The sequence below is a fragment of the Bos indicus x Bos taurus genome, chromosome 19 (genome assembly GCF_003369695.1).
Source record: "Bos indicus x Bos taurus breed Angus x Brahman F1 hybrid chromosome 19, Bos_hybrid_MaternalHap_v2.0, whole genome shotgun sequence".
Classification (NCBI taxonomy): Eukaryota; Metazoa; Chordata; class Mammalia; order Artiodactyla; family Bovidae; genus Bos; species Bos indicus x Bos taurus.
The window spans coordinates 62953537-62975094 of record NC_040094.1 but is presented as its reverse complement, the minus strand read 5'-3'; the positions used below and the strand labels follow the sequence as shown (position 1 = coordinate 62975094).

The window sequence follows — 21558 nt, the reverse complement described above, 5'->3', positions numbered from 1 at the left end:
CTGGCCTCCTGTATGTGACCCTGTCCGCCTGTGAGACCCTGCCCGACTCTGACCTTGTCCTGTATGTGACCCTGCCTTGTGTGTGACCCTGACCTACTGTGAGACCCTGCCCTCCTCTGACCCTGTCCTAGTGTGAGGCCCTGCCCTCCTCTGACCCTGTCCTGTGTGTGACCCTGACCTACTGTGTGACACTGTCCCGTATGTGACCCTGTCCTGTGTGTGACCCTGTCCTGTGTGTGACCCTGACCTACTGTGTGACACTGTCCTGTATGTGACCCTGTCCTGTGTGTGACCCTGTCCTACTGTGAGACCCTGCCCTACTCTGACCCTGCCCTGTGTGTGACCCTGTCCTACTGTGTCATCCTGGCCTCCTGTATGTGACCCTGTCCTCCTGTGAGACCCTGCCCTCCTCTGACCCTGTCCTGTGTGTGACCCTGACCTACTGTGTGACCCTGACCTACTGTGTGACCCTGTCCTACTGTGAGACCCTGCGCTACTGTGAGACCCCACCCTACTCTGACCCTGCCCTGTGTGTGACCCTGTCCTACTGTGTCATCCTGGCCTCCTGTATGTGACCCTGTCCTCCTGTGAGACCCTGCCCTCCTCTGACCCTGTCCTGTGTGTGACCCTGACCTACTGTGTGACACTGTCCTGTGTGTGACCCTGTCCTGTGTGTGACCCTGACCTACTGTGTGACCCTGACCTACTGTGTGACACTGTCCTGTGTGTGACCCTATCCTACTGTGAGACCCTGCCCTACTGTGAGACCCTGCCCTACTCTGACCCTGCCCTGTGTGTGACCCTGTCCTACTGTGTCATCCTGGCCTCCTGTATGGGACCCTGTCCTACTGTGTGACCCTGTCCTGTATGTGCCCCTCTCCTGTATGTGACCCTGCCCTACTGTGAGACCCTGTCCTCCTATGAGACCCTGTCCTACTCTGACCCTGTCCTGTGTGACCCTGGCCTCCTGTATGGGACCCTGTCGTGCTGCGTGTGACTACTGTGGCATGCATTCTTCAGTGAACCAGATTCACCTTCTCTGACACTGTCAGGCTGCATTGGGGAATATTTCACATAAAGAAGCTTTCACACAGTGTGTTCCTGAGGGGACAATAAAAGATGGACAAGTAAGTTTGGGATCTGAGCTCCAGTCTCTTGCCACAGTTACTGATAGAATATTAAACTGTTCTGAGAAGCTCTGCAGTAATGGAGCTCAGCTGACTTTGTTTAGCTGAGTGGTTTTCAAGCATTTGACCTCAGAGACTTCGGGGTAACACCCTGTTAATAGCCACCTCTCTCCCCACCACCAACTGGTGTTTTTTTCCCAGAACACACTTTTGGGGACACTGACATAAATCATTCACCTGAGTACAGACCTGTGCAAGAGTCACTCTCACTTCTCAAACGACATTTTGAAACCCCTGTTTTGAAAATCATCTGACTGGATTTCCGTAGGATGGTTTCAGTTTTACAGACGATTGAGAAATCAGTCCATAAATAATGAAGTACTACGAGCCGTTAACATTTGGAGAAGGAAGTGGACCCTCCTTGCCCTTCCTCCTACATATATCATGAATAGATACCGTCTCAACATCATTGAGCCAGTGTTATCAATGAATTATTTATAAAATATAGAAACAATTACATGGAAAAAATACAAATTGTTCCAAGTGGAAATTCAACAATTCAGGGCTTCTTAATGACAAACCTCGGAAATTTGTTCAAGGACCTACTTTAGTAAAACATGATTAACATTTCCTCTGATAAATAGAAGGTTGCTAAGAAACACTCAAGAACTGTTGTATGTGTGCATGAAGTAACTTTCACTGGAAACTTGCCCTAACATTATAGAATAAAATTGGGTACAAGGAACCTCTTCAGCTTTATTCACGATGATGTAGATACTGAAATAACAACAGAATCAATGAGGCAGTTTTGGCCCAAACCTCTATCAAGGGGAGCTTTGAAGTGACTTACTATTAATAGTATGTTACTAAACTTGCACTTTCAAGCAAGACCTGTCAAAGGACGACAGTAACAAGACATGACTGTGTCCTTGTTCCTTTGTCTGCCCCTCCATCTTGTACGGCCAGAAACCTACACAGTTCCCACAGAGATAACCTGGCTCCAGAGGACACACCCATGCCAACCAAACTCTAAAGGAACCACTTAAATGGTTCCCTTTAAAAAGTTCTAGTCAGAGACTTCCCAGGTGGTCCAGTGGCTAAGACTCTGCACTCCCAATGCAGGGGCCTGATCCTGTGTGACACTCCTGATCAGGGAGCTAGATCCCACATGCCTCCACTAGAGAGTTCCTATGCAAACTAGAAGATTCCGCATGCCACAACTAAGACCTGGAAATAAACAAAAAAATATAAAAAAGTTATCAATCCGAAGCGCAAAAAAAAAATTATACATATATATGACTGACGCCTAGGATCTCAGAGCCATCTTGATCTTTTCTTAAACAGAAACTGTCCACCAACAACAGAAACCCGCCTAGACTTTAAAGCTCTCCACAGGGGCTGCTGCTGCGGCCTTTCTCCGGGCCCCCCATCACCTTTGTGCCCTGTGCCATCCCTCCTGAAGACCCCTTCCACAACATACAGACAGGCAGACACACAGAGATGACCAGACCACAGCCTCCGAGCTGTAACAAGACGTCATCATTGGCCTGTCTGACCCCTCAGGCAGCCCTGGCGCTACCACTCCCAGATTCCGGCTCACCGAGGTGTGACCGCAAATGTTTCAAGGAATCCAGACAGTCACCAAAAGTATCAGAAGGGATGGCTTCAACATCCCGCCCACCCCCCACTGCTCACAATGCTTCTCACATTAGGTGGCTGACACTCTCCACAGAGATCTTAGCTAGGGGGAGCTCCCACCAACCGGAGAGGGCTCCCTACAGACAAGACGCATCCCCTGGGTCTTCATTCTGCCTCTCCTGGGCCCAGCAGAGCCCGATGTAGCATGCTTGGGTCTCACATTCAAGGCACGCTTCTCCGCGGTGCTCCCCGGCTCCTGGAGTAGAACCGGAAGCCCCTTCCCAGCAGACACTGCATCATGTTCCTACCGTTGTAAGGAGACTGTTGTGTCACACCGACAGTTCTTCCAGTGTTGGTCCTCACTCGCCTCAGTCGCCTTCCCTGTAAAATGGGGACACTAGTCACACCTATCTTTATAGTGTCCGGTGGGCAGTCTGATGCGCAGAAGTGGCCGTAAGGGCTGGGGGCCCGATCCAGGGAAAGAAAGGAGCGCAATGCCAGGTGCATTCCTATGCAGGTTCCCCCCGTGGGTCACTGGAAGCTTCTCGGAGCAAGTGTGGCGTGTAGACATCCTCAGGACAGCCGGGCCCGTGTACTCCAACATGGACCAAGAGGCGGCGTGGAAGCTTAGATCACTGAGGTTACTAAGACCACAAAGGACTCCCCCCACCCCACCAGGCCCGCCCCCAGCCCAGCCCACGTCCCCGCCGGCACTTCCCCGAGGTGGTCCCCGCGCCCCTCCCGGGCCCGGCGGATGGCACCGCGCTCACCTTCCGCAGAAACGCCATCCTCGGCCTGCACTGCTGGCCTTTGTGTCGGATAGTCATCCTGGCCCCTGGGACTCAGAACCGGGACGCACGGGACGGAAGGGGAAGCCCCCGGAAAGCGCGCCCGCGGTCCCGAGCCCAGGCGGAGCGAGGCTGCCCGCCGAGCCCCCGACCCGCGCCCCCGGGAGCCCGAATCCGCGCCGGCCAATCAGCGCGCCGCGCCCGCCCGGGCGAGCGCTGCGCTGGCACCCACCTGGCGCTAGGGGGCAGTGTCGGGCCGGCGGGCCGGGGACGCCGCAGGTGAGGTGCGCCCGGGGCGCCAGGATGCTCTGTGGTCCAGGGCGCCCGCATGCTCTGTGGTCCAGGGCGAGCTCGGACCGAGCACCAAGGCCCAGGGGCGTGAACAGTGCGCCCCGGCACTTGGATCCCTAGCTGGGCTGCCATCAGCTCCCTGCATGGCCTTAGCAAGCTGCTTGAACTTTCTGAGCGTCTGTCTCCTCATCTCGCTGGAGAAAAGTGAGTGGATGGAAAGTGACACCTGTCTGTGTGTCGGGCTCTGCGAGGACAGAATGAATAACCCGGTGAACCGGCAGTGGAGTGTGGTTAGCTGGGAGGAATGCAGCTCCCCTGCCAGGTGGACTGGCTCTGAACCCCAAGATGGCCACTCGCTGTGCTCAAGCCAGTTATGTAACCTTTCTCTGCTTCATTCTCCCCATCTCAGTGGTGCCATTGCTGCTCCCTCCTTGTGAGTTTTTCTTTGGGAAGGGGAGTTTTGGTTTTGGTTTTAGGATACCTGAGCTGATACATATGAAAAGCATTTAGCAAATATCATATGTGGAATCTAAAAGAGTGATACTAATAACCTGATTTACTAAACAGAGACCGACTCATAGACATAGAAAACAAAGATGGTTACCAAAAGGGAAAGGGGGGGAGGGATAAAATGAGGAATGTGGAATTAACATACACACACTGTGTGTGTGTGTGTGTGTGCACGCGCGCGCGCATATGCTATGTCTGACTCTTGCGACTCCATAGACTGTCGCCCCCCCAGGCTCCTTTGTCCATGGGATTCTTCAGGCAAGAATACTGAAGTGGGTTGCCATTTTCTCCTCCAGGGGATCTTCCCAACTCAGGGATCAAACCTTCATCTCCTGCATTGCTGATGGATTTTTTACTGCTGAGCCACCAGGAAGTCCACACTCATTGTTCAGTCACTAAGTCATGTCCAACTCTTTGTAACCCCATGGACCACAGCACACCAGGCTCCTCTGTCCTCTGCTGTCTCCAGGAGTTTGCTCAAATTCATGTCCTTTGAGTCAGTGATGCTATCCAACCATCTCATCTTCTGCCGCCCCTTCTCCTGCCCTCAATCTTTCCCAGCATCAAGGTCTGTTCCAAAGAGCCAACTCTTCACATCAGGTGACTAAATTATTGGAGCTTCAGCTTCAGCATCAGTCCTTCCAATGCAATATTCAGGGTTGAGTTCCTTTAGGATTGACTGGTTTGATCTCCTTGCCGTCCAAGGGATTCTCATGAGCCTTCTCCAACACCACAGTTCAAAGGCATCAGTTCTTTGGCATTCAACCTTTTCTATGGTTCAACTCTCACATCCATACATGACTACTGGAAAAACCATAGCTTTGACTATATGAACCTTTGTTGGCAAAGTAATGACTGCTTTTTAATACACTGTCTTGGTTTGTCATAGCTTTTCTTCCAAGGAGCAAGTGTCTTTTAATTTCATGGCTTCAGTCACCATCCACAGTGACTTTGGAGCCCAAGAAAATTAAATCTGACATTGTTTCCATTGTTTCGCCGTCTATTTGCCATGAAGTGATGGGACCGGATGCCATGATCTTCATTTTTGAATGTTGAGTTTTAAGCCAGGTTTTTCACTCTCCTCTTTCACCTACTTCAAGAGGCTCTTTTGTTCCTGTTCACTTTCTGCCATAAGGGTGGTGTCATCTGTGTATCTGAGGTTGTTGATATTTCTCCCGGCAATCTTGATTCCAGCTTCTGCTTCATCCAGCCCAGCATTTCACGTGATGTACTCTGAATAGAAGTTAAATAAGCAGAGTGACAACATACAGCCTTGACGTACTCCTTTCCCAATTTTGAACCAGCCCATCGTTCCATGTCCGGTTCTCACTGTTGCTTCTGGACCTGCAATCTGGTTTCTCAGGAAGCAGGTCAGGTGGTCTGGTACTCCCATCTCTTTAAGAATTTCCCACAGTTTGTTGTGATCCACACAAAGGCTTTAGCATAGTCAATGAAGCAGAAATAGATGTTTTGCTGGAATTCCCTTGCTGTTTCTATGATCCAGTGGATGTTGGCAATTTGATCTCTGGTTCCTCTGCCTTTTCTAAATCCAGGTTGTGTATCTGGAAGTTCTCAGTGCATGTACTGTTGAAGCCTAGCTGGAAGAATTTTTGAGCATTACCTTGCTAGGATGTGAAATGAGCACAATTGTGCAGTAGTTTGAATTCTTTGGCATTGCCTTTCTCTGGGATTGGAATGAAAACTGATCTTTTTCAGTCCTGTGGCCGTTGCTGAGTTTTCCAAATCTGGTGGCGTATTGAGTACAATACTTTAAGAATATCATCTTTTAGGATTTGAAATAGCTCAGCTGGAATTCTATCCCCCCACTAGCTTTGTTTGTAGTAATGCTTCCTAAGGCCCACCTGACTTCACACTCCAGGATGTCTGGCTCTAGGTGAGTGACCACACCATCGTGGTTATCCTAGGTCACACTACTACATATAAATAAAATAGATGATCAACAAGAACCTACTGTATACAGCAGAGAGTATTAATGAGGGCTTCCCAAGTGGCGCAAGAGCAAATAATCTGCCTGCCAATGCAGGAGATACGAGAGATGCAAGTTCGATTCCTGGGTCAGGAAGATCTTCTGGAGCAGGAAAGGGCAACCCACTCCAGTATTCTCGCCTGGAAAACTCCTTGACAGAGGAGCCTGGCTGGCTACAGTTCCTGGGGTCACAAACAGAGGCTATACTCAATAATCTATAATAACCCAAATGGGAAATAATCTGAAAAAGAATGGACATATATATGTATAACTGAATCACTTTGCTGTATACCTGAAACTAACACAATACTGTAAATCAACTATACTCCCATATAAAATTTTAAAATGTTTTAAAAACACTTAGAACCGTGACTGACAAGTGGTGAATGTCAGATAAACCACAGTTTCTCGTGTTTTGGGGGACTGTTGAAAACCACCGTCTCTAGTGGCTCCATTACACCCATCGTCTGAGTCCTGTATCTTTCCAGAATAACGTGAGGACTCTTGGAGCAGTCAGTGGAGGTGAGAGAATAGCATCTGAAGTCAGATTATGTGGGGTCACATCTCCACACTGCTACTTACAACCAACGAACTGTGTGAGTCTGGGAAAGTTACTTAACCCCTCTGTGAAATGGGAATGGCACAGTGACTGCCTACGTGATAGACAGCATGCAAACCAACAGATGCCAGTTGTGACTGTTACTTAGTGTCATTAAAGATAGTATAATAGAAAGAGCACAAAATGAATAAAAGCAGTCTCATCTGACAGCCACTTCCCTCCCCTGATCCTCAATTTCTTCATCTGTAAAGGGGCGACTGGAGCTCCCAGTCTCCGACAGGGTGAGCCCTCCCAGCTCCAGCAACATGGTTCCGTGAAAAATGGGGACTTGCCTAGAACTGGGCAGCTGAGGGCGGCGGGTGACGCTGTGGCAGAGAGGGGACGTGGGCAGCTGCCATCAGAGGAGCAGTCAACAAACTGGGCTTTAGATAATCGGGTTCCCATCCCAGCAGAAGAGCGGAGTTCTGCCAAGCTGCTCTGACATCTCAGCTCCAGGCTGAAGTGCTGGAATAGGGCTGGTTGACTCATCGGGAGATGACTTGGCCGAAAGCCAGCAGATGTGACGTCAGCCCGGCCAGGCGGCGGCCACGGAGCATAACAGATGGCGGGAAAGCCCCGCTTCAGCCAGGCTCCCAGACTCACGGGGATGGGGAGAGCAGAACGGTTTCAGAATCTCATAATTGGCAAACCTGTTTCCCCACTCTTTTGTTTGTTACCTTAGGCTTTCTGTTTTCTCAATTAGGTTAGATGGTGACTTGTCTATTAGGAGATTGTGTGTGTGTGTAGTTTCCTTGAGAATCAGATTTTATTAAAAAGATAGAATGTTAAGATCATCTGGTCACTGGATATTTCTGCTGTTTAAATTGCTGAACATCTGTGAGAGGGCTCTGTCGACCAGGAGAGAACCGTAGGTGCGTAGAGTGGCCAGCTGAGTCACTGTGAGTGGCCTGTCAGCCTGAAGACGCTCACGGTCCTCTGGCACTCTCTAAGGCGACCTTGCTCGGATGATAAATTGAATGGCCACCCTCATCACCCCACAGTTTACTACCCTAACAAGGATCTCATCAAGCGTCCTCATTTCCCAGATGAAGGGGACGAGGTAGGGTGGGAAGAAGGAACGTAGTTAGGACTCAGGACACTTAGATGCTGATTGCAAACCTACGGCTGACCCACTGGGTACATCACGCAAGACTCATCACCTCAGGGAATCCCAGTCCCCGGTCAGAGTTGTTCAGCACTCCCCAGAGTCCGCTCTTCAACCTTCTCAAACTTTAATGCACATAGCAGTCCCCCAGGGATCTTGTAAAAATGCAGATTCTGACTCAACAGGTTGGGGTGAGACTGTGTGCTAACCACTAGACCCCCAGGGAACGCCTTCCTTGCCTGGATTTCTAATTTATAGCTTACCATTTTATGTTGAGGCTTCCCTGGTGGCTCAGATGGTGAAAAATCCACCTGCAATGCGAGAGAGCTGGATTGGATCGCTGGTTTGGGAAGATCCCTTAGAGGAGGGCACGGCAACTCACTCCAGTATTCTTGCCTGGAGAATCCCCATGGACAGAGGAGCCTGGAAGGCTACAGTCCAGTCCAGGGGGTCAAAAAGAGTTGGACACAACTGAACGACTAAGCACACACACACGTTTTATATTAAGCATCTCCTGTATGCCTCACTGATCGAACTGTGAAAAGAGGCATAAAGTGAAAATGAAAGTCGCTCAGTCCTGTCCAACTCTTTGCAGCTGACCCCATGAACTGTAGCCTGCCAGGATCCTCTGTCCATGGAATTCTCCAGGCCAGAATACTGGGGTGGGTAGCCTTTCCTTTTTCCAGGAGATCTTCCCAACCTAGAGATCAAACCCAGGTCTCCTGCATTGCAGGAGGATTGTTTACCGTCTGAGCCACCAGGGAAGCCTGAAAAGAGGCATGGTATAAATGAATCAAGAGTTTGGATGAATACTAGATTAAGTGGAAAGTGAAAGTGAAAGTGAAGTTGCTCAGTCGTGTCCGACTCTTTGTGACCCCGTAGACTGTAGCCTACCAGGCTTCTCTGTCCATGGGATTCTCCAGGCAAGAATACTGGAGTGCGTTACCATTTCCTTCTCCAGGGGATCTTCCCAACCCAGGGATCGAACCCGGGTCTTCCGCATTGGAGGCAGACACTTTAACCTCTGAGCCACCAAGGAAGCCCCAAAGATTAAGTGGACTCATGTCCAAATGACCACAGTCCCAGCTCCTCCTTAGTGCCCACTTGTATGTCACAGGATTCACCCAATGGCATCCTATTAAAAATCATAATGACCTAGCTGACAACACTGACGACATAATGCTTATGTTTTCAAAGATGCCAAATAAAATAATGGCCAATACATTACGAAATAACATTTGCCTCCAAAAATTCTTGCCAGTCTGAGCTTCCACCAGTGTGCTTTCAAATGCCCACGTTGAATCAGCATCTCTGGGCAAATCTACAGTATGAGGGTTTCCAGCGGGTACCAAAAGTCATTACAGGAACAAAGCACGTGAATTTCTTTTCGAAAAAAATCTGACTTGACCCCAAACTACTGTCAAGACAGTGTCTATTCTGTCTCTCTAACAAACACCACAAAAGAAATCTCCTTCCAAGTTTAGTTCCCTGAAGACAGAAATCACAACGTATCCTTTTTCTTGATCAAAAAGAGATGTGCGCCCAGACATTTCCCACCCTGAGCAGCAGAACAAATCTGGCATCAGGCTCTTTTGCAGGAACTGGAATGAATGTTCAATTTTTCGTGTTTTTTTCTCCCAGAGATTTCATTCTCTGGGTTTTGGTCTTTTGGTCAGCCACAACAAGTCCTTTTTGGAATGACTTGGGATAGAAATAAATTGTATTTGAGTAGCGAATGGGAGTTGGCTTGATGAATTGGACAAGGTGGGGGGAGAAAGGAAAAACTGTGCAGTCGAAATGGTCTTCAGGATAAGTGACTATATTCATCCAAATGTTTGTTGAACCTACATTGTTTTATTTTAGTCCAAGATGCATGAGAGAAGGAGAACAGTGTGGTGAAAATACATTGGAGTTTGATGAAAATTTGCTTTCCTTGCGAGGCAATTGATTAGATCACGCCTGTCTATCGAAAGGGATCAGCTCAGTTCAGAAGTAACAGCACATCCTATTTCTCAACCTGAGCTGCACCTCCATGGCTTCCAGGTGAGGTGGGTGAGTGAGTGAGTCAGGGATGGAGGAAGCGGGTAGGAACATGGGAATGTGGCTTCAGGAATTCCACGTAGAATGATCTGAGCCAAGTGGGACCTCCTAGTCGCCTCCAGGATGCCCCTCTATGATAAGGAATGATTCCCCTCCATCTTCTAAGGAGAAGCGCTCCTGCAGTGGGTCCGGGGCACACACTTCCCAGAAACAGCTGCTAGAAATGATCCAAGGCAAACAGGACCCCGTTGTCCTGTCCCCTGTTCCCCAGAAGACATCACACTCTGCCTTCCTTAATCAGGAGTCCGGTGGACTCTGAGAAAATTGACGTCTTTGATTTTACAAGTCTCCTTGTTCCCCTGTAAATATATGCTCACTACTGAAAATATAGAAATAGAAGCGAATTTTTGAACTTCGCATGTAATCTAGGAAAAGAAGTTTGAGTGAGTTTGAAGTGGGATGGAGGAGGGAAAGGGGTGGACTGGAGCTCCTGGATTTAATACAGGGAAGGCCCTTTTTTAAAGGTTTTTTTTTTTTTTTTAAATGTGGACTATTTTAAAGTCTTTATTGAGTGTGTTACAATATTACTTTTGTTTTAAGTTTGGTTTGTTTGGCCTTGAGGCCTGTGGGATCCTAGCTCCCCCAACAGGGATCAAACCCACACCGTCTTTGTTGGAGGGTAAAGTCTTAACCACTGGACCGCCAGGGAAGTCCCAAGTGTGTTTTAAAGAGTTAGTCTTCAGGTCACATGGATGCCCTCCCCACCCGCTCCGTGTTCAAGAGAGAACCTGGACACCGCAGGAGGCCTGGCCCAGAACTAGGAAGGGGTGGAGAAGAGATTCCAACCCAGCAGGCCAGGTCCGAAGTCCAGAGGAACCGCCGCGGGGCTCCGCGACTCCCGAGTGAAGCGCTTGTGGAATAAAGACCGGAGGCTTGTGGAATAAAGACAGGAGGCGCGGGGAGCTGAAGGCCGCTCCCACCCCGACCTCCCACCCCGACTCTGCCCTCTGCTCCCTCCGTCCTGGGGCTGAGGTGACTCATCCCACGGGCAAGCCCTTTCCCCCCAGCCGGGGCTTCCCACAGCCAGCATCTCTCCAGCGCTGCCCGCCCTGAGAAGCCCTGCCCTGGGCCAGCCGGGAGATCCCGTCTCCTTCCGGCTTCCGCAGGCCCGCTGGACCCTCAGACTAGGCTCAGGTCTCCAGCCTCGCCCTTATGAGAGAAAAGCACTGTCTCCATGTCCTTTTAACTGTGATGCTCCCTAGTCAGGGACTTTCCAAGGTTCCTGCCCTGCTTCCTTCCGGCTCTGGTCTTCCTGGGAAGAGCCCCTCTGGAGGGCTCAGGAAGCTGACCGACGGCAGGAAGTGAAGACACCTGCGAGGGCCCATTTCACGGCCACCGCCAGTTTCACTTTCTTTATTTAGACGGGGAACTTCGGTCCTCCCGCTCCCCCACCCCCGCCCTCCCCTCCCTCCTCTCTGCCCCGCACCCCCGCCCTCTCCCCGCCCCCCTCTCTCCCCAGTAACGTGAGCAGCACCTTGACCTTGGGGGCAGCAGTCCTATCCTCCTGCCTCCTCGCTCCTTGGGTAGCCAGCTTTTCTGGGACCAAAGCCAAGGCTGCCCTGCAGACACCAAGCATTTTGTTTTTAATACAAACTCAGAGAATTTATCTTCCGCAGGGACTGCCCGCATACTTCCTGCAAAGACCTTCTGTGGCTCCCTACTGCCTCCCGGGAGAGGACGGCGCCCCCCGCCTGACACCCCAAGGCCACGGGGACCTGAGCCCATTTTCCAGCCAGTGCTGCCCCCTCACCCTCCCGAACCGCCCTCCTCGGTCAGCGCAGGGAGCGGCTTTGGTTCATGTTGGACCTCCGGTCGGCTCTGGCCTCTCCCGGCCCGGGTCTGACCGTGGCGGCCCCGAAGCGCCCCCCTCACCCGAGCGCTTCCTTCCTCCTCTGGGCTGGCCCGCGCCCGCGTGTGACACAGATCCCAGGGGCCCGGGTCCCCACTGCACTGTGGGCGTCCCTGGGGGAGCGCGGGGCCGACACAACTTCCTGGCACCCCCTTCCGGCCCCTGCATCGCACACTCTCCACCCCCATGGGACCCCCTTTCTAAATGAACTGCCCTCTGCCCAAGAACTCCAAGCAGCAGCCCCCGCAGGGCCTCCCACTGCGCACCCCGCCCAGGCTGGAAGCCCCGCTCCCCTGGGGCTCCCCCACCCCCGCCGCTCCGCTTCCTCCTACTGCCAGGTGTCTCCCCCGCGGGCAGTCTCTCGTCTGAAGTGAGTGACTTCAGAGCCCGCAGTGCTGTGCCCCCCTTCCCAGCTTCACAGCCCCCGGGGACCCTGCTGCCCCCGCGTCAGCCGCCCACCCCCAGCCGCACGGGACCCTGTCCTCACCCAGCAACGCGCGCCCTTCGGAGTCTGGAGTCCGGCTCGGGCCTGCGAGCCGGCTTCGCCCCTCCGCTCTCCCCCGCCCCCGCGCCCCCTGACGCCTCCCCCTGGCTCTCCCCCCCACCCCCAGCTCCCCCGCCCCCGGCTCTCCCCCGCCCCCTGACGCCCCCCGCCAGCTCTCCCCCCCTCCCCCGCTGCCCCCTAACGCCCCCCAGCTCTCCCCCCAACCCCGCTGCCCCCTAACGCCCCCCAGCTCTCCCCCCCACCCCGCCCCCTAACGCCCCCCAGCTCTCCCCCCCCACCCCGCCCCCTAACGCCCCCCAGCTCTCCCCCCCACCCCGCCCCCTAACGCCCCCCAACGCCCCCCAGCTCTCCCCCCGCACCCCGCCCCCTAACGCCCCCCAGCTCTCCCCCCCATCCCCCGCTGCCCCCTAACGCCCCCCAGCTCTCCCCCCCCACCCCGCCCCCTAACGCCCGGCCCTGCCAGTCCCCTTGGGTCCTCGGCCCCCAGGGGCCGCGCTTCCCGCCCGGTTCGCTGGACTCCAGGTCAGCCGGCAAGCCCACTTCTCCAGGGCCTCCTGGGCCCCCGGTGCTCAGCCTGGCCCTCCAGTCCCCCTGGGCCAGCGGAGGTGCCCCGTGGGAGAGAATAAGAGACCCGGGAGGAAAACCGGCTGTGGCATCTCGTCAGCACGACTGCAGGTCACCGTCTCATCTGGGTCCTGAAGCTACTCATCACCCCGTGAACTTGGCGGGTCCTGCGGCTCTTCCACACCCCTGAGCAGACCTCACCCCTCTGATTCTCTGTAGGAAGCATGGCACCCTTAACCTTTAACCCGCATCCCTGCCCTGGTGCATCCTCACTGGCTCCTGCCAGAGGGTAAAGCTGTCCGGCTAGAGGCCTCCGCCTCCCTGTGTGGGCTCCAGCCTGCTTCCCACCATGTCCACCTTGGCCCTGCTCCACCCTGTCTGTCTCTGACTCTGTCTCTGTCTCCTCCCTTGGCTAAGGGCCTTGCCAAGAGTAGCCTGGTGAGGCCAGGGCCAGAGTCCAGTTGTGTCCCCCCAAAAGATGGACCCAAGTTCTGACGCCCCTTATACGTGAAAATGTGACTTGAGAGACAAAATCGAATTAAAACGAGGTCAGGTAGACGCTATTCCAGTATGACTGGTGTCTTTACAAGAAGGGGAAATCTGGACACAAGGAAGATGACGTGAAGACCCAGAGAAAGAAATGGCCGTGGGAGCGGAGCGGTGTGTGTGCAGGCACGGCGCCTCCAGGAGTGTGGCCACCGCAGACACTGGGCAAGCAAAGGAGGCTCCCGGTCTCTAGCTGGCCACCCCGGGAGTTCGGGCTTGTGGCCCCTGGGCGGCGGGAGTGCATTTCTGTTGCTGCGGGTCACCCAGTGCTGGTGCTGTGTGCCCAGAGCCCTGGGGGCTCAGACAGCTGGGGAGGCCTCGCCAGACCTGCAGGCAGAGGCTCCGGGGCTCTGCTGGGTTCTTGTGTTCCCAAGGGTGCCTCACGGCTCCCAGGAGAGAAGTCGGCTGGGCTTCCCTTCCCCTTCTGTCTTTCCAGAAGCTCCTGGAACAGACGCAAAGCACCTCTCTCTGTGCCTCCTGGCACCCTGCTTCCAGAGGCCGGCAGGTTAACGCTGACAGCCCTGAGCTCCGGCCAGCCCTCCCCGCCCCCACCCCAGCCTTGGGGTATATAGTCCATCCTCGTCCTTGCCGACCTCCTGCCCCAGGGAAGTCGGGAAGGCGCACTTGTAAAGTGATGGCTGAGCAGGTCCCCATTGGAGGGCCCCTAAAGGACATGCAGGACCTGGCTCAGGCCAGGCTCCCTGCAGTGGCCCCAGGTCACCAGGATCCAGTTTGTCAGGAGACACACCCCATCTTTTCCCCCAAGCTCCCCTCTCCTGGACCCCCAGGCCCCCAGGCAGGACTGGGAAGGAGCAGACATTGAGATGAGCAGTTGAGCTTTCCAGTGACCTGGCTCTCAGAGCGTCTCGGAGCCAGCGTCTGCCAGGTAGATGGAAGGTGCTCCCCACGTCCCCCGGGCCACAGTGGGAGAGAAGGGCCCGGATGGGCAGGACTGAAGCGTGGAGCATCAGGGAACACGAGCGGCTACAGGTCACACCCAGGCACAGGCTATGCAGGGCCCTTGTCTCTCTTGGTTACTTGAAGAGACAACTCCATGCCAGCGCAAGCAAGGCCAGGGGAGGTCAAGGCAACACCAGGAAGTGGACTCTAATAGCTTCCTTATATCAGGGTAGGAAGCTCGAATTGATAAGGAAGTTGGAATCAAGCGCCCCAGCTGGAAGGGGCCTCCGAAAAGGAAACGTTGGGTTAGGAGATAGTCTGTTTCCACCGCGCTCCAGCCGGGCCTGCAGCTTACACTGACCACATCCTCGGGCAGCCCAGCCTAGAAAGAAACCCACATCTGCTGCCCAGCCAGCACCCGGGGGAAGTGCCCATGAGTCCAGAGGTGCTTGACGTGCCCGGGGTGAGGCCACGCTGCATATGCGGCCCTGACGACGGACCCGCCACACCGGGCAGGGCTCGACCATCACTTAGGGTCACCTTTGTGCCCTGCGCGGGGCTACCTGCTCAGCTCCTCCAGCGAGGTCTACTCATCAAGACAATTACAAGGAAAAAATGCTTGTGAATCAGTGTGGGGTCCCCATGTGCCCCCCATGTGAAGTCGAATGAGTTGCAGCCCCCAGGGTGCCCCGCGCTGCTGGGTGGGATGGCCGGAGTCAGGCATTTCCAGATTTCAATCAGCATCACCCCTTGAGTGCGACCTTGATGAGCGCCCCTGATGGCTCAGAGTTTCAGTCTACCCATCCAGGAAATGGGAACAGGGCTCACCCAACACAGATCGAGAGCTCCCGGACAACAAACTTCCAGCAGCATCATCTCGTTACTCCGCTGTCGTTCCGGGCCTCCTGATCTTTCCCCGAATGTTATTCCCCAGCCCAGAATGCTCACCTTCCCTTCCCCACCTTCCCCTTCTTTTCTTTCAAAATAACTCAAATACCATCCACCTGATTTCCAAGACCCCACCTGAGTTCCCAGGCTGGTGGACTTGCTCGAACACATCAGCTGTCCCTGTTCCTGACAGCGCTGTGATGGCTGGTTGACCAGTTGGCCTCATCCACTTCGCCCTCCCTGCAATGGCCCTCCTTTCTAAGTCCACAACACAAGGCACAGTGCCCGGCCCACACAGACGCTCCCCACACGTCCAGGCCAGGCAGTGCTGGGCTGGTACCACAGGCCATAGGTTGGTCCCTCCCTGTACGGCAGCCACCACGGGCTGGCTTTTGACCTGGACGGTCTGCAGAAGGAGACGGGTCACAGTGACTCAGGCGGCTGGAGGATTAGCGGAGCTGGGGCAAGGGGGAGGCCCGCTGGTGGGTGCGGCAGCTCTCCCTTCCCGCAGAGTCTGCCCGCTCCAACCCAGCAAAGCCCGAAGTCCTGTTAGAAGCTGTGCCTGTCCCCGGGAAGGTATGAAGGGGATTGAAAAGCCAGCCAGGGAGCCATCAGAGACTTGACTTTCCCTCCAACTTCTGATGTCTCCAGCCTGGACCTAGCACCTCCAGGAGTTCGCTAGAATTAAGGAGTGTCCTTCACAATCTCAGAGACTCTGGGCAAAGTCTAGGGTCACTGTGTGATTCAGAGGGTGGAGTATATGTCATAAATTACACGTTTGTTTTAAAACACACACACGCGCATGTGCGCACACACATGTCTCCTGGGCCTGCGTTCAGCCCTTCCTCAGGAGAGGAGCTTTCTGACACAGAAGCACCCTGGCTCCTTAAGCCCTTCAGGGTCGACCCAGTCTCCCAGACGGGCAGCCCCCACGCCTCCCAGCACCTCTGCCTCTGTCCTTGCCCTCACTAAAGAGCCAGCCTGGCGGGCTACAGTCCGTGGGGTCGCAAAAGAGTCGGACAGGACTTAGCGACTAAACAACAACAACACGGTTTGTATTTTTTTAACCTTCATATTTATGTAACAAAATCACTAACCACTTTCAGTCCCCCGATGCACAGCGGCAGATGCTACATTATGTGCCACCTATGTGGGGCCAGGCAGGCACTCTGCCAGGTGCTTAGTTACCACCAAACTGAACCCTGTCAGCAGCCCAGTGACGTGTCGGCAGAATTAGCTCCACTTTTCAGATGACAGAAACGAAGCTCTGGTGTCCACTGGCTAAGACTCCTCGCTCCCAACGCAGGGGCCTGGTTCCATCCCTGGTCAGTGAACCAGGGTCCACACGCCGTGACCAAGACCCAAGGCAGCCAATAAATAAATAATTTTTAAAGAAAAAGAAATGAAGCTGAGGGAGTTTGTGTGTGTGTGTGTGTGTGTGTGTTTTTCAGGATTCACATGGTAGATGCTGGGAAAGATTGAGGGCAGGAGGAGAAGGGGGCGACAGAGGATGAGATGATTGGACGGCATCACCCACTCAGTGGACATGAGTTTGAGCAAACTCTGGGAGATGGTGAAGGACAGGGGAGCCTGGTGTGCTGCAGCCCATGGGGTCGCAGAGAGCTGGACACGACTGGGTGACTGAACAACAAGAACAACACGGTAGACGTGTGGGGCAGCAGCTCGGATTGGACCCCACTCGTGCCCAGCTCTCCCTGCCGCTCTCGGAGACCCCAGCCCGAGCCTGACAGGGGTGGGCAGCGGCTGAGAGGGGTGGCAGCTCAAGTTCTGGTTCCTCTCGGCCCGCGGGCATCAGGAGCGTCCTGCCTGCCCCATGGGGGCAGCCACTTGATGGATAGCAGCAAGTGATGGCGCGTCCCAGGCGCCCTGTGGCAGGCACACCCTCCGGCTAGCTCAGGTCACCTGAGAGCCCCTCGTGAGTGGTGTCTGGCCGTGCCAAGTTAGCGGAGTGTCCTGCAGCGTCTGGACCCTGGTTCTGAGTGGTGGGGCAGAGCCACAAGAGTCTCTGGTCACCGCACACACGCCCCTCCAGTCCTGCAGGGCTGCAGATCCAGCTGGCAGCCGTCAGAAATGCAGGGACACGGCTGGGAGCAGGCAGATGGTGACTACTCATTTAAATAACACACATTCAGTGAGTCTTTACCATATGACATGGGATTCCCAGTGGGCTCAGTGGTGCGGAATCCGCCTGCCAATGCAAGAGACGAAGGTCTGATCCCTGGGTTGGGAATAAACCCTGGAGAAGGAAATGGCAACCCCCTCCAGTATTCCTGAGTGGAGAACCCCCATGGACAGAGGAGCCTGGCGGGTACAGTTAGGGTTTGCAGAGAGTCACGCGTAGCTGAGCTCAGCACACGAGCACGCACCATGTGCCATGCTGGATGTCGAGGGCACCAGTGAGCTGGCTGTGGTCCTGGCCTCGGACCCGTATTCCGGGGCAGTGGGGGAGGCGGGGGGAAGTTACCGCCTGCTGTGAACCATGATCTGCGGGGTGTGGGGGGCGGGAGAATGCCTGGGGACCTCAGAGGCTGGGAACTTTGATCAGCCTGGGGGGTGAGGGAGGGACGAGGGGAAGGAAATAATGAGACAGGGTGGGGAGGTGGGGTGGGAGATGAGAGTAGGGGTGGAGGTCCTGGAAGGAAAGGAGTGAGATAGAGGGCGAGGGCCTGGGAAATACAGCAGGGAGAACCCTGGGTGTTCTAGACCATCAGGGGCCAAATGCGAAAAATGGCCAGCACTGCACTGGGATGGCATGAAATTCACCAGGAGCAGTGTCTCCCTAAGAAAACGCTTTTATCCCGGGTGACTTCCCAGGCTGTCCAGTACTTAGGGCTCCGAGCTTCCACTGCAGGGAGCACAGGTTCCAGCTCCTGTCGGGGAACCAAGATCTCACGTTGTTCGATGTGGCCAAAAGGTAAAAATCACCACCACCATCATCATCAAACTCCCATTTTACAGACAGGAAAAGCGAGACACGCTATGTTCAGGGAGTTCTCCCCAGGGTCCCACACCCTTGCTCCTTTCCTTCTCTGGGAAAGGAAATGACCAGCAGACAATTTGATCTGGCTCACACGGCTAAACCAGAGAAGCAGGTGACCTCAACTCATTGCTTAAAGGACTTTTCCCATCACCAGCTGTGTACCAGAAAGGGCAAACGAGTGCACAGCTGCTGGCACACAGGGAAGCGCTTCCTCCTGCTCTTACCCCCTCCTCATCCTCTCGTGTGCGGTGGGGGCCCGGCCAACCCTCCCAGGGCCAGGAGAAAGGCAGTAACCACAGCGAGAGACAAGGAAGGCCTTCGTGGCTCAGCTGCCAGACCTCTGCCTCTGTGACTCTGACTCAGCAGCTGGTGTCTTTCCCTGAGTCCTGCCGGGAGCCAGCCTGTTCTTTCCCTTAGTGGCTGACACAGGAGTTTGGAGACGGACCGTTGATGGCATTATTCGCCCCTGGGGAGCCAGGCTGCCATGGCCTGACAAAGGCCCCTGGGACCGCTTCTCGGCACCCCTGGGTGAGCCCTAACCACATGACGGTCAGCGCCCAGGTGGGTACAGAGGCCAAGGCCAGTTTTGGCGTGCCATGCTACACCTGGCTGCCACCGAGTCAGGAGCACGGTTTATGGAAGCAGCAGGCCCGGGCCTGCCAGTCTATGTTCTGAGGGAAAGAAAACTGGATTGGGAGCAGAGGGTGTGCAGACACAGGACTCAGCTGAGACCCCGCACATGTCAACTTCTCCAGAGAAACAGAACCTACGTTCAGTACAGTTCAGTAGCTCAGTCGTGTTCGACTCTTTGCGACCCCATGAACCGCAGCACGCCAGGCCTCCCTGTTCATCACCAACTCCCAGAGTTCACCCAAACTCATGTCCATCAAGTCAGTGATGCCATCCAACCATCTCATCCTCTGTTGTCCCCTTCTCCTCCTGCCCCCAATCCCTCCCAGCATCAGAGTCTTTTCCAATGAGTCAACTCTTCACATGAGGTGGCCAAAGTATTGGAGTCTCAGCTTTAGCATCCATCCTTCCAATGAACACCCAGAACTGATCTCCTTTAGGATGGACTGGTTGGATCTCCTTGAAGTCCAAGGGACTCTCAAGAGTCTTCTCCAACACCACAGTTCAAAAGCATCAATTCTTCAGTGCTCAGCTTTCTTCACAGTCCAACTCTCACATCCATACATGACCACTGGAAAAACCATAGGCTTGACTAGATGGACCTTTGCTGGCAAAGTAATGGCTCTGCTTTTGAATATGCTATCTAGATTGGTCATAACTTTCCTTCCAAGGAGTAAGCGTCTTTTAATTTCATGGCTGCAATCACCATCTGCAGTGATTTTGGAGCCCCAAAAAATAAAGTCTGACACTGCTTCCACTGTTTCCCCATCTATTTCCCATGAAGTGATGGGACCACATGCCATGATCTTAGTTTTCTGAATGTTGAGCTTTAAGCCAACTTTTTCACTCTCCTCTTTCACTTTCATCAAGAGGCTTTTTAGTTCCTCTTCACTTTCTGCCATAAGGGTGGTGTCATCTGCATATCTGAGGTTATTGACATTTCTCCCGGCAATCTTGATTCCAGCTTGTGCTTCTCCCAGCCCAGCGTTTCTCATGAAGTACTCTGCGTATAAGTTAAATAAGCAGGGTGATAATATACAGCCTTGACATACTCCTTTTCCTATTTGGAACCAGTCTATTGTTCCATGTCCAGTTTTAACTGTTGCTTCCTGACCCGCATATAGGTTTCTCAAGAGGCAGGTCAGGTGGTCTGGTATTCCCATCTCTTTCAGAATTTTCCACAGTTTATTGTGATCCACACAGTCAAAGGCTTTGGCATAGTCAATAAAGCAGAAATAGATCTTTTTCTGAAACTCTCTTCCTTTTCCTATGATCCAGTGGATGTTGGCAATTTGATCTCTGGTTCCTCTGCCTTTTCTAAAACCAGCTTGAACATCTGGGAGTTCACGGTTCACATATTGCTGAAGCCTGGCTTGGGGAATTTTGAGCATTACTTTACTAGCGTGTGAGATGAGTGCAACTGTGTGGTCATTTGAGCATTCTTTGGCATTGCCTTTCTTTGGGATTGGAATGAAAACTGACCTTTTCCAGTCCTGTGGCCACTGCTGAGTTTTCCAAATTTGCTGGCATATTGAGTGCAGCACTTTCACAGCATCATCTTTCAGGATTTGAAATATCTCAACTGGAATTCCATCACCTCCACTAGCTTTGTTCGTAGTGATGCTTTCTAAGGCCCACTTGACTTCACATTCCAGGATGTCTGGCTCTAGGTCAGTGATCACACCATCGTGATTATCTTGATCGTGAAGATCTTTTTTGTACAGTTCTTCTGTGTATTCTTGCCACCTCTTCTTAATATCTTCTGCTTCTGTTAGGTCCATACCATTTCTGTCATTTATCGGGCCCATCTTTGCATGAACCTGCATTAGAGAACCTTTACTGGTATTGGCAAGGCGCAAGCCATTCACAGGCAGCACAACATAAAAAGCCGACCTCACCTTCAGAAGTGTAAGGGAAGAGGAGGCATGGTGAGCAAGATGTTCTGAGCTTCCCAGAAAGAATCTCAGATTTCCAAGCAAAGCCTCGCATTTAGGGTCACATTAATAGACTGCCCACAAACGCGCCCGGCGCACTGAGCAAGCGAGGTATGAGGGTTTCTCCGAGGACGGGTGTGTGTCTTTGAGAGGCAGGCTTCTGACTCCAGAGAAGCCGAGAGGTCACGACTGCCCAACAGCAGCTCACGAATCTTCCTCGGAGGCTGAGAAAAACACAGCCAGTAATTAAAGTCATGTTTTCCTTCAATAACACCAGCAACAAGATCCACCACGAAGGCAATTCCACATGCCAGGTTTCATACAAAACTTTCCACATGAGAGGTTTATCCTGGTAAGGGCACCGTTGTGTTTCGTAACAAAGAAAGTTGCCTTTTCATAGCAGACTCACATGAAGGGACCATCTGGGGTTTCAGCCGCCGCGTAAATATGGCTGTAAAGCCGGCCTCCTCCTTTCTTGTTTCTACCTCAGTCACCCAGAACATTTTACAAACCAGAGTCTGAGCTCCGGTGCAGAACATCTGACTGAGCCAGGATCAGCCTGCGAGCTGTGAACTTTGAGGTGGCATGTAGCCCAAA

The 21558-nt window shown here is 53.5% G+C and overlaps 1 protein-coding gene and 1 long non-coding RNA gene across 2 annotated transcripts in view; one reads left to right on the top strand and one right to left on the bottom strand.

Annotated features, from left to right (window-relative positions):
• The window catches only part of RGS9 (regulator of G protein signaling 9), a 60256-nt gene extending 56542 nt beyond the window's left edge, over positions 1–3714 (bottom strand). The window contains exons 1-2 of the mRNA XM_027519211.1: positions 3536–3714; positions 3074–3146 (exon numbers count right to left, since the gene is read on the bottom strand). The gene's annotated coding sequence lies outside the window, so the exon portion shown is untranslated. The remainder of the gene's footprint in view (positions 1–3073; positions 3147–3535) is intronic.
• An 88-nt stretch (positions 3715–3802) lies between these two features.
• LOC113878235 lies at positions 3803–12590 on the top strand. Its single transcript, XR_003506946.1, has 3 exons — positions 3803–4048; positions 9908–10087; positions 11761–12590. It is a non-coding gene; the product is annotated as an uncharacterized LOC113878235 (long non-coding RNA).
• The last annotated feature ends 8968 nt before the right edge of the window (positions 12591–21558 follow it).